Below are 13,451 nucleotides of genomic sequence, written 5' to 3' on the forward strand. Positions count from 1 at the left end.
TGGTGTGGTCATCTGTTGGCGTTGTGGTGTGATCATTTGTTGTTGTGGTGATGTGTACAGCGTCTGTTGTGGTGTGATCATTTGTTGTTGTGGTGATGTGTACAGCGACTGTTGTGGTGTGATCATTTGTTGTTGTGGTGATGTGTACAGCGTCTGTTGTGGTGTGATCATTTGTTGTTGTGGTGATGTGTACAGCGACTGTTGTGGTGTGATCATTTGTTGTTGTTGTGATGTGTACAGCGTCTGTTGTGGTGTGATCATTTGTTGTTGTGGTGATGTATACAGCATCTGTTGTGGTGTGATCATTTGTTGTTGTGGTGATGTGAACAGCGTCTTTTGTGGTGCAGCATACACTTAATGAGGTTGCCCCATCAGGTAGCATGTTGGTTGCATGTTCAGGTGATTGGGGTAACCTGACTATAAAGTATACAAGATGTTATGTAGAGAAAAGAATTCCTAAACTTTGTTAACAAGGAACATTGATTTTCCTGATGGGAGCTTGGTGATTGGGGTAAACTGACTGAAAAGTATACAAGATGTTATGTAGAGAAAAACGAATTCCTAAACTTTGCAAACAAGGAACATTGATTTTCCTGATGGGAGCTTGGTGATTGGGGTAACCTGACTGAAAAATATACAAGATGTTATGTAGAGAAAAAAGAATCATAAACTTTGCAAACAAAGAACATTCATTTCCTGATGGGAGCTTGGTGAATCAGAGGTGGTCAAACATTTTCAACACTCTGGGCCACATTACCAAAACTAATATTCGTGGGCCATATATGACATATATTATAGCAATTATAGCTATAATTATCGAACTGACTTTCGTATGAGCATGGTTCACAAAGAAATGAAATTTGCCTATCACTCAAATCCCTTGTTAATAAACAAGTTGTAATATACATGATGCAGTTATCAATTTTCAACATCAAATCCATGGACATTTTTAGTATAAGAATGGGAAGTTCCATGAAATGGTGGCATTAAATACAGTTTCTCATAAGAGAATGGAGATTTAAGATTTAAATGGTACAATTATTTGCACACTAGTATGGTATTTCATTAACTTGTAATTATGGGGGTGGACTGAAGGATAAAATGTGGGATACAAAACAAAACAGCCTAACTGTTCTAGCTAGTTTTTAAAATAGAACAACCAAACTTTATACACTTTTCTTTTTCTGAGGAAAATAGGATAATCAAGATATAAAGACAAACTAAACTGTACATTAAATAATACAATTGGCTGAAAGCTTTTAAAACACAGTGCATTTCAATTTATTTCAAGGAAATTAAACACATTTCAATCTTATTATAAGGCAGAATATCGAATGAACAGTTATAGATTGCTTAGTTTGCTTCCTGCATCGATAACTGGGTGATTTCACAGTAATTTAACATTCATCATCCTAACACATAAAAATTATGACTTTGACCAATTTTTTCTTTCTTATAGAGACCCTTGCATTTCTTTTCTTCAGTTCATTTCGTAATTCAAGGATCATCAAACTTCACTATTTAGATGTCATGTTTACATTAACTAAATTCCCAATTGATGTCTTTCAATGAATTTAAATACAGCACTGGGATTCCAACAGCAATAAAATTCCTCCTACTGTACTCAAAATGAAATGAACATAATACTGCAAACTACTGCAGTCCCAAAGATATGCAACACCAAAAACAAAACATAATAAAGTAGTGGTCACTTTGCCCCAAAACAATGAATCACCAAACCACAAATAGTGTGGGTAACTGCCAAGAGATGACATGACATAGTTTAATCGTGAATATTAGTTTTGGAAAAGTTATCTTGCATTTTAGTATGCGCAAATATGATTTGGTCCAATATTATGTGATTTGTAGAAACAAACTTAATGCTGGAGATCATGACCATACAGTACTATCGAAATATAATATTGGGGTCTTAAATAAAACCTGCATGTTGGTACAGCATCAGAATCATAATGTATTATGGCAAAACAAACCAGTCTTAACAAAAAAACCATATGTTGAGGTCAGCAAACTCAGCCAATACAACCAAATAGTTTTGTAAAACAACAAATGTCAGGGAAAAACATTAGAAATTTTCATCTAAATGTGAAGCCTACGTTTGGAAAAATCAATTATTATAACTATTTAAAAAAATATTACAAGAAAATGCAAAATATTTAAGGAAAACATAGCGTAAATTAAGGAATATAGGAGACAAATTCTTAGCCCAAATTCAAAAATCTGAATGTATTCAAATAAATGCCTTGAACTCTTAAATTTCATGCTAACACATTTCAAAGATACTGCAAAACTGATTACCAGTGGCATTCTGACATGTGTTCCAGATGAGCTGTAATGAGACTGTGGCATGGGCAACATATGTTGTGGGGTGCTCATCTGCTGTGGTGAAGTGTACATGCTCTGGCCTGGCCATGGATATACCACTGGGAGCTTGGTGGCTTCATGCTGGGCTGACTGGGGTAACTTGGTGGCTGTATACTGGGGTGTCTGGGGTAGCTTGGTGACTGTATGCTGTGCTGTCTGGAGTAGCTTGGTGACTGTATGCTGGGCTGACTGGGGTAGCTTGGTGACTGTATGCTGGGCTGTCTGTGGTAGCTTGGTGACTGTATGTTGTGTGGATTGGGGTAGCTTGGTGGCTGTATGCTAGGCTTAACTGGATAACTGGTCTGAAAAACAAACAGAAGATATATAACATATTCAAGCAGAAAATTCTTTTAATGTTGAAAACAATGAAAACTGAATTTCCAGATAGCTTCATGCTGGGTGGATAGAGACAGTATAGCTCAAACACACAAATATCATGCTGAACAGCCAAGATGCTGACCACAATAAAATATACTTTCTTTGTCTTTTGTCAAATTTTGTCCCTATTTCATATATAGAGTTTGCATTTAACTGCACAGATAGCACAATCCAAGCTCATTGTGCTACTGAAAATGAAATATTACAAAACCTACTGATAAAACCTAGACAACTTTACAATAACACCTGCCATAAAAATGTAAACATTAAGTCATAACAAATAAAAGACAAAACATAAAAATGTTCAATTCTAAAAATGGAACATAAAAAAGTAAAACATAAATTCTGAAAATTATTGGATCATTTTTTATATATAGCAAGAATGTGCTTCACTCTCAATGGACACAGTCCAAATCAATATTTGGAATATTCCATTAGGAAATGGTTGACAAAAGGACAACAATGCTGCTTGATATGTCCTTTCATTACTGGTAAAACCAATATCTCTAAATAACTAACATTTGAGTCTACTGTTTCCAGATGTTATGAACAAATCAAGTTTCTGTTTGGTTTGGGAGATTAATGGTTTCTCAATTTTAAGGTGTGGCAATATTTTTAGTATAGACATGGACTACAATATGTTGTTAAGTTTTGAGTTTTGAGAGGTGCTGATACAGTTCAACTATACAATTGTGACTAATTTCTGAGGTAAAAAAGGAAGCATTGCCATGCAAATGGACTCAGATGATGTATGTTGTAATAGCAGGTGCCTGTGATAAAACAAGAGGGTTTATCCAGTAACTGGCTTGAGATGATGCCATTAGGTGTTGTTATAGCAGGTGCTTGTGGTAAAATGAGAGGCTTTATCCAGTAACTGGCTTGAGATCATGCCATTGGGTGTTGCAATAGCAGGTGCTTGTGCTAAAATGAGAGGCTTTATCCAGTAAATGGCTTGAGATGATGCCAGTGGGTGTTGTTATAGCAGCTGCAGACTTGTCTAAATCGTTTGAAATATTGGTATTCAGGCAAGTATGACCAAGGCAATGAAGAAAATATGAGGAGATTAGTAGAAAATCATTTGCAATGAAAGAGAGCAAATATAATTGGTAGGGGATCCAAGACAGCAAGTTCAGAGTAAAGAATTGTGTAGTATTAGCAAGAATGAATTTGCTACTTTTAGATTAGAACAAATTTATATTCCAGAAAGATGAATGAATTTGGGTTCCAACTTCAGATTCAGGGTTAGATAGATTCCAATCAATCAAGCAATCAAGGTTTGGTATTTAATGGCTAAAAGACAATTCCATATACTGGGTTAGATGAACAGATGTTAGCTTTGTATTATAATAAAGTGCCAATTCATTCATCAAAGTAAATGTTTATTTGCCTCAATGAAGAGGTCATCTGATTGGGACTTTCTAACTGATTGCAAAGTCGAAGGTCGATACTGTACACAATCAAACCATTACCAAAATTTAGATCTTATGAAAGTCATCAATATGACCGTTCATACATAATCCAGCCATTGACAAATTTGGATCATATAAAAGTCAACAATATGGGCTTCATCATAACATAAGACCTGACATTTCACACAGTTCAAATCCACTCACTGCCCATGGATTCAAGACAATATCAGTCTCCTTGGAGATTAACAACAACTTAGTGCCACAGTGTGTAATGACAGTGAGATAAAAGTGTGCTGGTGGTAGAACTGAGAGACAAAACAATGAATCTTCACCTGATATTTAAAAAGCAAATAGAAAACTAAAATGTCAAATAAAATGTACAAAATGTAGCAATGTTGGCAAAATGGCCAGTGTTCTTATATTAAGATTTAAAACAAGACAGGAATTCACAATGTTTGACCCAAGGTAATGCTGAATCAACTCAGTGATGAGATTCATAATGGTTGCAATAGTTCGGTAGCAGACTGGCATCAGCTGTATAAAAATGAAAGTTCTTCTCACAACAATGCTTGGTAGAATTCTTTTGAGTGGATTTTTATGAGATTTGTATGTCAATTAATGTCAGTTACACCTGATTACAGAAAGACGACACTGTTTCAAAATGGAAATCCTTTACTCCATGATATTCTTTGATAAAACTGGCTGTAATAGGTGCATTTTGTTTTAGAAAGTCACAATGATGAAAGCTAATGGATAATGTCATGCAGTTGACAAGGCATGATGCATGCCAGAAGACAGGTGCAGGTCTATAATATAGGTTCAAATGGCCGTATTGCCAGATGAGTGTTGAAAGGTGACATCACACAGCTGACAAGGCATGATACATGCCTGGTGACTGGTACAGATCTGTACTATAGGTTCAAATGGCCTTATTGCCAGATGAGTGTTGAAAGGTGACATCACACAGCTGACAAGGCATGATACATGCCTGGTGACTGGTACAGGTCTGTACTATAGGTTCAAATGGCCTTATTGCCAGATGAGTGTTGAAAGGTGACATCACACAGCTGACAAGGCATGATACATGCCTGGTGACTGGTACAGGTCTGTACTATAGGTTCAAATGGCCTTATTGCCAGATGAGTGTTGAAAGGTGACATCACACAGCTGACAAGGCATGATACATGCCTGGTGACTGGTACAGGTATGTACTATAGGTTCAAATGGCCTTATTGCCAGATGAGTTAAGGCTTAACCATAGCTTTAATGTACTTGATGATGCCACCAATGCCATCCCTGCAAAATGTAAACCATACCATTCTGTCTTTTCATGCATGGTAATATATATATATATATATATATATATATATATATATATATATATATATATATATATATATATATATATATGTGTGTGTGTGTGTGTGTGTGTGTGTGTGTGTGTGTGTGTGAACATTCCTGGCGAATGGTATCAATATTAATACGACCTTGTCCTCAGACAGTCATCAATTTTAAAACGACGAACAATTTTGCCATTAAAGTCCAGCGTATTGGATTGTGAGTGAAAGAAAACGTATAAATTATACATTTTCTACATATGATTAAGGAAGCCTCATGGTCAGCCAATAATGTAGGTTTCACGTCTGGTTAAAATAGCTTTCATTTAAATTTTCAAAGCCTTGTAAGCACGAAGTTTGAACTCAAGTTGCAAGTACAAATAGCTGGCATACCTATAACGTCATCTGAAATTAAATTTGAAATTTTGAGTTTTTCAAGTTTTCGTCACGCTAGTAAATCAGTTTCCTGAACGAACACTGTGGCGTACATCTACTCAGTGCAACAAATTTTATGGGGAAGGTGGTACTTTACGTTTGTCGAAAAGATTATCGAAACTGAAATGTCAGATAAATATAATTAAAATTATTTAATTCAATAGTCATCAATAGCTTAGGTCAATAGTGTTGCTAAGTAATAGACAGAAGCAAAACCAACACGATTTGTATAATTTAACAAATAGTTTGATTCCCTAAGTTATAAAATGGAAATGTGAAAGGAACTTACGGTATTATGAATCAAATTCAAAATAATATTAAAACGCTCTGCACAATTGCAAAGAAACGAATTTTTCGAATGAATTCCACATCTTCGAATGTTCTGATGTACCAACTGTCTTGATATATCATAAAGGCATTGTCCATAACTCTTTTTAATAATTCACAATAATCCTAAAATAATATTGTAGTCCAAAGAGTAATATGATCACTTCGTAAATCCAACGAATAGCTAAAACAAGTATTTCGTCTCACATTATGTCTTAACACAACATTAAACATATCTGAAAACAGATATTGAAACAAGAACATAGGAAATAAGAATAAGCAGATTTAACAGCTATCGTTCTTATACACACCCTTACTACTTAACATTGTACTATTGCCTTTGTTACATTTTTCAAAATAGCCATCGTCGCAACAGAATCCACCTCAATAAACCATAAAATGGGAAATAACCACAAACTTGTACACAGGTTCATTATTATTATTAATTTAAAAATGATCCACACGTATTTACAGTGCATATGCAATAGACAGCGATATGCGAAAAGTGAAACACAAAATATAGATATACATCACTGTCCTAAGAAAGTTTTGCTTTTCGATACCATATCAAAATGCAATTTATGAAAGAATTCGGTACTAATGATCTAGCACAGATGACGTGTTACCCTATTTTTGCATCACACAACCCGAGTAAATAGTCCATTAAATCTGACATAACAATCCTCACCATACACCGCTTTATGAATGCATTCTGTTTGAATTATTCTACATCCTAATTTATATTGTATATCTATTTTGATGCACTTTGCACGTATATCAGAGTATCAACTTTATTTTACATTAATGTTAAACGCAATTAGCATCATTAAAGTTTTCATGACATGTGACTGATCACCTTCACCCATATCACATTTTGGGCAAAAGATAATACATTAGTAACTGAAGTTACATAGTCAAAAAATGTGGCAAAGAATGGGAATTAATTATGGGAGAGCTAATTTCTATCCAGGAGAGGCATAATATGTTTAGAATAATTTGCTCGCATCAACCATTCATCAAATCTAAAACTTTCACAGGTGGGAAAATTGCACACAGTGTTAAACAATTACATTTTTATATTAGAACTGTGCAAAATTATAGAAAATAAATTTTAAAAAGAACTTGTTACAGTAATAGTAACTATATTACTCAGCTTAGGTTGAAGTGGTTGAAATCTGCTTCCGATGATATCAATAACACTTGTGTGACTCTAGCTCTTACAGACCAAACTAGTTTGCACTAACCACTTGACCTTAATGATGCACTTCACATCACATGAAATCGGACTCCATGAACAATAAGGATTCTGTAATATTTTTATATAGGGCATACAATAAATAGATGTTTGCATTAGTTCTGTAGCCAATTTTCAGCCGTTCGGATAAAGTGTTAATATCTTTTAACTTTAAAATATAATCTACAGTAGAAGTCCTTATGGACTTAAGTATTCAGCGACTCGTGCACACCAGCAGCACTATCAATCTAACATCACCCAAACGATGCATCCTCTTTAAAGCGTGCTACTCCCGCTAACCGATTATTTCGTGATACAATCAAAATAATTAAATTTATTATTTTATCCTGGGAAAGAAAATAACACCTGTCTGTTGACAGAGTAAGAGGTAATTTCATCACATCTAGGAACTGTTTAAAAACAAAATAGACGAACACCTGAGGATATTGTCAAACAATAATATTTTTGGGAAACTTACTCGACTGACATGTACTCTCCGGTGACCTAAGAAGTTACAGCGTCCGCCTCGGAAGCGGGAGATCGCTGATTGGAACCCCTGCCGACCAAGTCATACCAAAAATGGCACTGGCGGCTGCCACACTTAGTGCTCGGTATTAAAAGCTTAGGACTGGTCAGCCTGGCGTCCTGATCATATCTCTGGGTGAGATATGCCACTAAATTATCCATATAATTTTCCATCAAGATTTTTATTGCAACAATAAGATTCATAATACTGGGGTAAATTAGCGGTATGGGAGGAGCTATTTTTCCGCACGAGAAGGAAAATATTAAAATATTTCCAGAATAATTGCTATAAAATAATCACTTATCGATGTCGCAACTTTAACAGGAAGAAAATTGCATCAGAGCATTATTAATACTCTTGGCATCCGTCCGTCTACGGGAGACGATGCCGTAGCTCCAAAATAAGCTTTTGTCTATCCTTCTTTCTAGCTCTCTTTTCAGCTTGTTTTATTCTTCTCTCTTCCTCTGTGTTTTGAACTCCCTGCCTGACAGCTAGGCGCCAGCTGTAACGGTTGTTTGCATAGCTCTCCCAGTCGTTGACATTGATGTTTGCTGTCTTCATATCCTTCTTGCAAACATCTTTGTAGCGCAGATGTGGTCGTCTAGTTGGTCGTGCACCTTCTGCTAACTCCCCATATAACAGGTCCTTGGGAATGCGACCTGGGTCCATTCTTTTGACATGGCCAAGCCAGCGAAGGCGCCTCTTACTGAGAATGGAGAACATGCTGTTCATGTTGGCGCCTTCTAGAACCTCTTTGTTGGGTACTTTGTCCTGCCACTGGATGTGCAGAATGCGCCGCAGACATCTCAGGTGGAAGCTGTTGAGTTTTCTCTCGTGTCTTGCATAGGTGGTCCATGTTTCGCTGCTGTAGAGAAGTGAGCTGAGTACGCAGGCTTGGTAGACACGCAGTTTGGTCTTCTCTGTGAGGTTGGGGTTGTTCCAGACTCTCTGGTTAAGTCTGGCCATCACTGCTGCTGCCTTGGCAATCCTGCTGTTCACCTCAGAATCAATGGAGAGTGAGCTGGAGATGTTAGACCCGAGGTATGTGAAGTTCTCGACAACTTCCAAGTTGTACCATCAATGGTGACAGAGGGAGGGGAGTCTGCGTCCTGTGCCATGACGTTCATTTTCTTCAAACTGATGGTCAGTCCAAATTCCTTACAAGCATGGGAGAGGCGGCATACCAGCTGCTGCAGTCCATCTTCCGTGTGTGATGTCAAGGCTGCATCGTCGGCGAAGAGCAATGCACGGATGAGTACCTCTGTGACTTTAGTCTTAGCATAGAGACGGGTGATGTTCAACAGCTTGCCGTCAGCCCTGGTATGGATGTACACTCCCTCGCTGCAGTCCTTGAATGCGTACTGGAGAAGCATGGAGAAGAAGATGGCAAAGAGCGTTGGCGCAAGGACACAGCCTTGTTTGACTCCGCTGATGACTGGGAATGCTTCAGATGTTGCGCCACTGAAGCACACTGTGCTGTGCATGTTCTCGTGGAACGACATGATGACAGCAAGCAGACGTGGGGGGCAGCCGATCTTCTGCAGGAGTCTGAAGAGTCCACTCCGACTAACCAGGTCTAACGCCTTCGTCAGGTCTATGAAGGCAATGTAGAGGGGCATCTGCTGCTCGCGACACTTCTCCTGCAGCTGACGTAGTGAGAAGATCATGTCTACAGTTGACCTGCCGGCTCGAAATCCACACTGGGACTCTGGGTAGACGCGGGAGGCTAGGATCTGCAAGCGCGCCAAGGCAACACGGGTGAAAGCCTTTCCAACGATGCTGAGGAGGGAGATGCCCCGATAGTTGTTGCAGTCGCTACGGTCTCCTTTGTTTTTGTACAAAGTGACAATGTTGGCGTCTAGTATTATTAATACAATAGTTTTATTAATACTATCATAGAGGTTACAATTTGTATTAAAATATTAATTCTGCCTACTATTATCAAGCATTCTTCTATAGAAATCCAGGGATAGCACTTTCCGTTATGTTTGGTATATATTTATAATTCTCTATAATTAATTCTATATACCTTGATTTATTTATTGGTGATGCATGCTTAGTCGTGAGGAATATGGGCATGTGGGTGTCGCTTACCCACGGACCTCAGTTCGAATCTCCGTAGATTACGAATCAAAATTCATCTAACCTATATGATAGAATTATTTGCCTATATATATATATATATATATATATATATATATATATATATATATATATATATACATACACTCACACACACACACACACACACACACACAAGGAAGCCCTTCGCTTGATTATGGGCATCAGATGGCCAGACAGTGTGACGAACTTAGAAGTGCTGGATAGAGCAGGCTTACCCAGTGTCGAAGCGATGGTCATGAGACCCCAACTCCGGCGGAAGGGTCGTGTCATCGGTATGGAGGAGTCTAGAATGCCACGTCAGATTTTGTACGTAGCTCTATCTAGTGGACACAGAAAAATTGGTTGCCCGAAGAAAAGATTTAAAGACTCCATCAAGGACAGACTGAGATGCTGCTCAATATCTGTGACAAACATCGAGTCCTGCGCCAAGGATAGACCTGATTGTCGTGCGGCTGTTAGTAAAGGGTGTAACATCTTCGATAACGACCGCTGAACGAATGTCTCTGACGCCAGTGAAAGCAGCAAGGTCTCAACGTCAAGAACCACCCCATGACTCCAGTGTACACACTGATCCAGGACATGCGCATCTCGTTCCGGACTCATTAGCCACATGAGGAACCATAGGAAAGAGAAACGCAGGATTTACTTCATCGAGCCCGATGGTCAATCAAAACACATATAGAGATATCCCTGCATTTTTTACTAGGAAGAATTGTTTTATTAATACAAATAATTCTATCTTACAAGTTAGAGAATTTTAAATTTTTAGTTATTTTTTGACGAGATTCGAGCCCAGAACCGCAGATATACCGCACTCATCTTATGGCCTGCATACCCCAGTCCTAAACTATCACGGCTAAGCACACATCACCGAAAGATAATGCTACAAAATCGGTAGTAAAGCGCTCGTGCGTGGCAGACACATAAATTCTCATCTAAATACAGAGTTATGTTGGATTCCTGTGACAGAAATCTAGGTATATAGAATTAATTATAGAGAATTAAATATACACCAAAGAAAACGGAGACAGAACGGAAAGCGCTATCACTGGATTCTAAGGCAGAATGCTGGAAAAAGCAAGGCAGAATCATTATATTAATACAATTAATAATATCATACAGGTTAGATAATTTTTAATTCTTATTCTATGGAGATTCTAACCCTGGTTCGCGAGTAAATGGCACTCATAACTCTCCTGCTCAACAGTCCCATACGAACACGACTAAGCACACATCACCAAAAGATGATGCGACAAAGTATAGCCACTCGTGTGTAGCAGACACTCTCGCATGTCGACCTAGTAATTAATTCTCACAGTATTGCACAGTCTTTCAGGATTCCTTTGACATAAATCAGAGTAAAAACAGGGCCGGCGCCAGAACCGGCCAGACTATATGGCGCCCTAGGCAAGGTTAGATTCTGGCGCCCCCCCCCCCCCCCCCGGAAAATATCAATTTCAAACTTTATAAACAATATATTTTTTTTAAAAATGCGCCCCCTGAAATCAGCGCCCTAGGCGGCTGCCTAGTTTGCCTATATGGTAGCGCCGGCCCTGAGTATAAAGAGTATATAGAATTACACATTGTACACCAAACAGATCAGAAATTGCTATCCATGGATGCTACAGGATAATGCTTGATAATACTAGGCAAGCTTATTATATTAATACAAATAATATTTGTCACACAGGTAATATAATTAGGGGCTGATGTTTGTAGGCAAGGCGATGTGTACCGTTTACGCGTGTACATGTGTTAGAATCTCCGTAGAGGAAGACTTAAAAATTCTTTAACCTGCATGACGGTAGTAAATATATATATATATATATATATATATATATATATATATATATATATATATATATATATATATATATATATATAATGTGTGTTTAAAAGACTTAACTTTTTATTATACGTCAGTCACGGAATTGTATAAAATGATTTACGCTCGCGTAAGCACATTTATCGGAGCTTTGATTGGGTCTACAATATCCCGCCAGATTTTTGTCGTGTAATGCCCTGTCAAGGTCCAGTATATTTAAATATTTAAAGTTTTTAATCACGTGTTCTGCCCAGCAAATTGCTGGATTCTCTCTTCTAGGGTCGATGGCGTCAGTTGAGCCAATTTCCTTCTGAGGTGCGTACGTGTTTTTATTTTCTGTGGAAATTTTCCCACATTGTTATCGGTTAGTGTTACTGGACCTTTGTGGTTTCCTGGATATTTTACCCAGACGAATCGTCCTTAGAGTTAAGTATTTACTCATATTAACTTGTTTGCATTCCACAAATTCTGCTAACTTTTCTTTTGTTACAAATTACGTCACATTCATGCTGGGTTATTCCAGCTGTAAAAGATTGTAGCGTTTCTTGAAACAGAAATAGAAGATAGATTGCGCCACGATTTTATTATTCGGCGCCATTCTAGAATTTATATGTATGGGGTTGTGGGCAGAATAGTCAACACAATTATCAGGCTCAAACATTCTGTCGTACGCAACATTAACCCAAAGAACCATACAATTCTATGTAGATAGACTTCCCATCGTCTCTTGCATAAATTCATTTCATCAACATGTGCCTAAAAGTGCTTTGTCCCTCTCTTGTCCTTGTTACACTGTGAAAGTACTATCGAACATGATGATTTGGAAACGACTCCATGTTTGTTTTCTTTCAATTGGTTCCATACGCTTAGCTCGTGTTTTCATCTGGTTCCGTACCGCTGGATTGTGTGTTAGAAAAGTTGGTTCCGTACCACTGGATTTTATGTTAGACTTCTGTTTCCCATTTGGTTCCGTACCACTGGAATTTATGACTACCTATTGAATCCGTATCACTGGCCTGTGTGTTTACCAGTTGGTTCCGTACCACTGGACTGTGCATTTTCTACTTTGTTCAGTCCTAACTGGACTTTGTGCTTACCAGTTGGTTCCGTACCACTGGACTTTATGATTACGAGTTGATTCCGTATCATTGGCCTGTGTGTTTACCAGTTGGGTCCGTACAATTGGATTGTATCATTACCATTTGATTCTGTATCAGTGGCATGTGTGTTTACCAGTTGGCTCCTTACGTTTTACGCTTGCCAGGAATTTCATGCTTGGCGTACTAGGGTCCCGCACCTCACTACATGACACTTGATTAGTCATTTATGCTTTCTGCTTCCAAGACATATGTGATGCCCAGCTCGTTTAGGCCCAATGACCTGTACTTTTTATGTTATTACTGATTTTATGTTGTATTCGTCACCTCAAAACAATGACCCATAATTTTCATAATGATCAAATTATTTTCCGTCT

Source organism: Sinohyriopsis cumingii, chromosome 15 (genome assembly GCF_028554795.1).
Source record: "Sinohyriopsis cumingii isolate HCF-2022 chromosome 15, ASM2855479v2, whole genome shotgun sequence".
NCBI lineage: Eukaryota > Metazoa > Mollusca > Bivalvia > Unionida > Unionidae > Sinohyriopsis > Sinohyriopsis cumingii.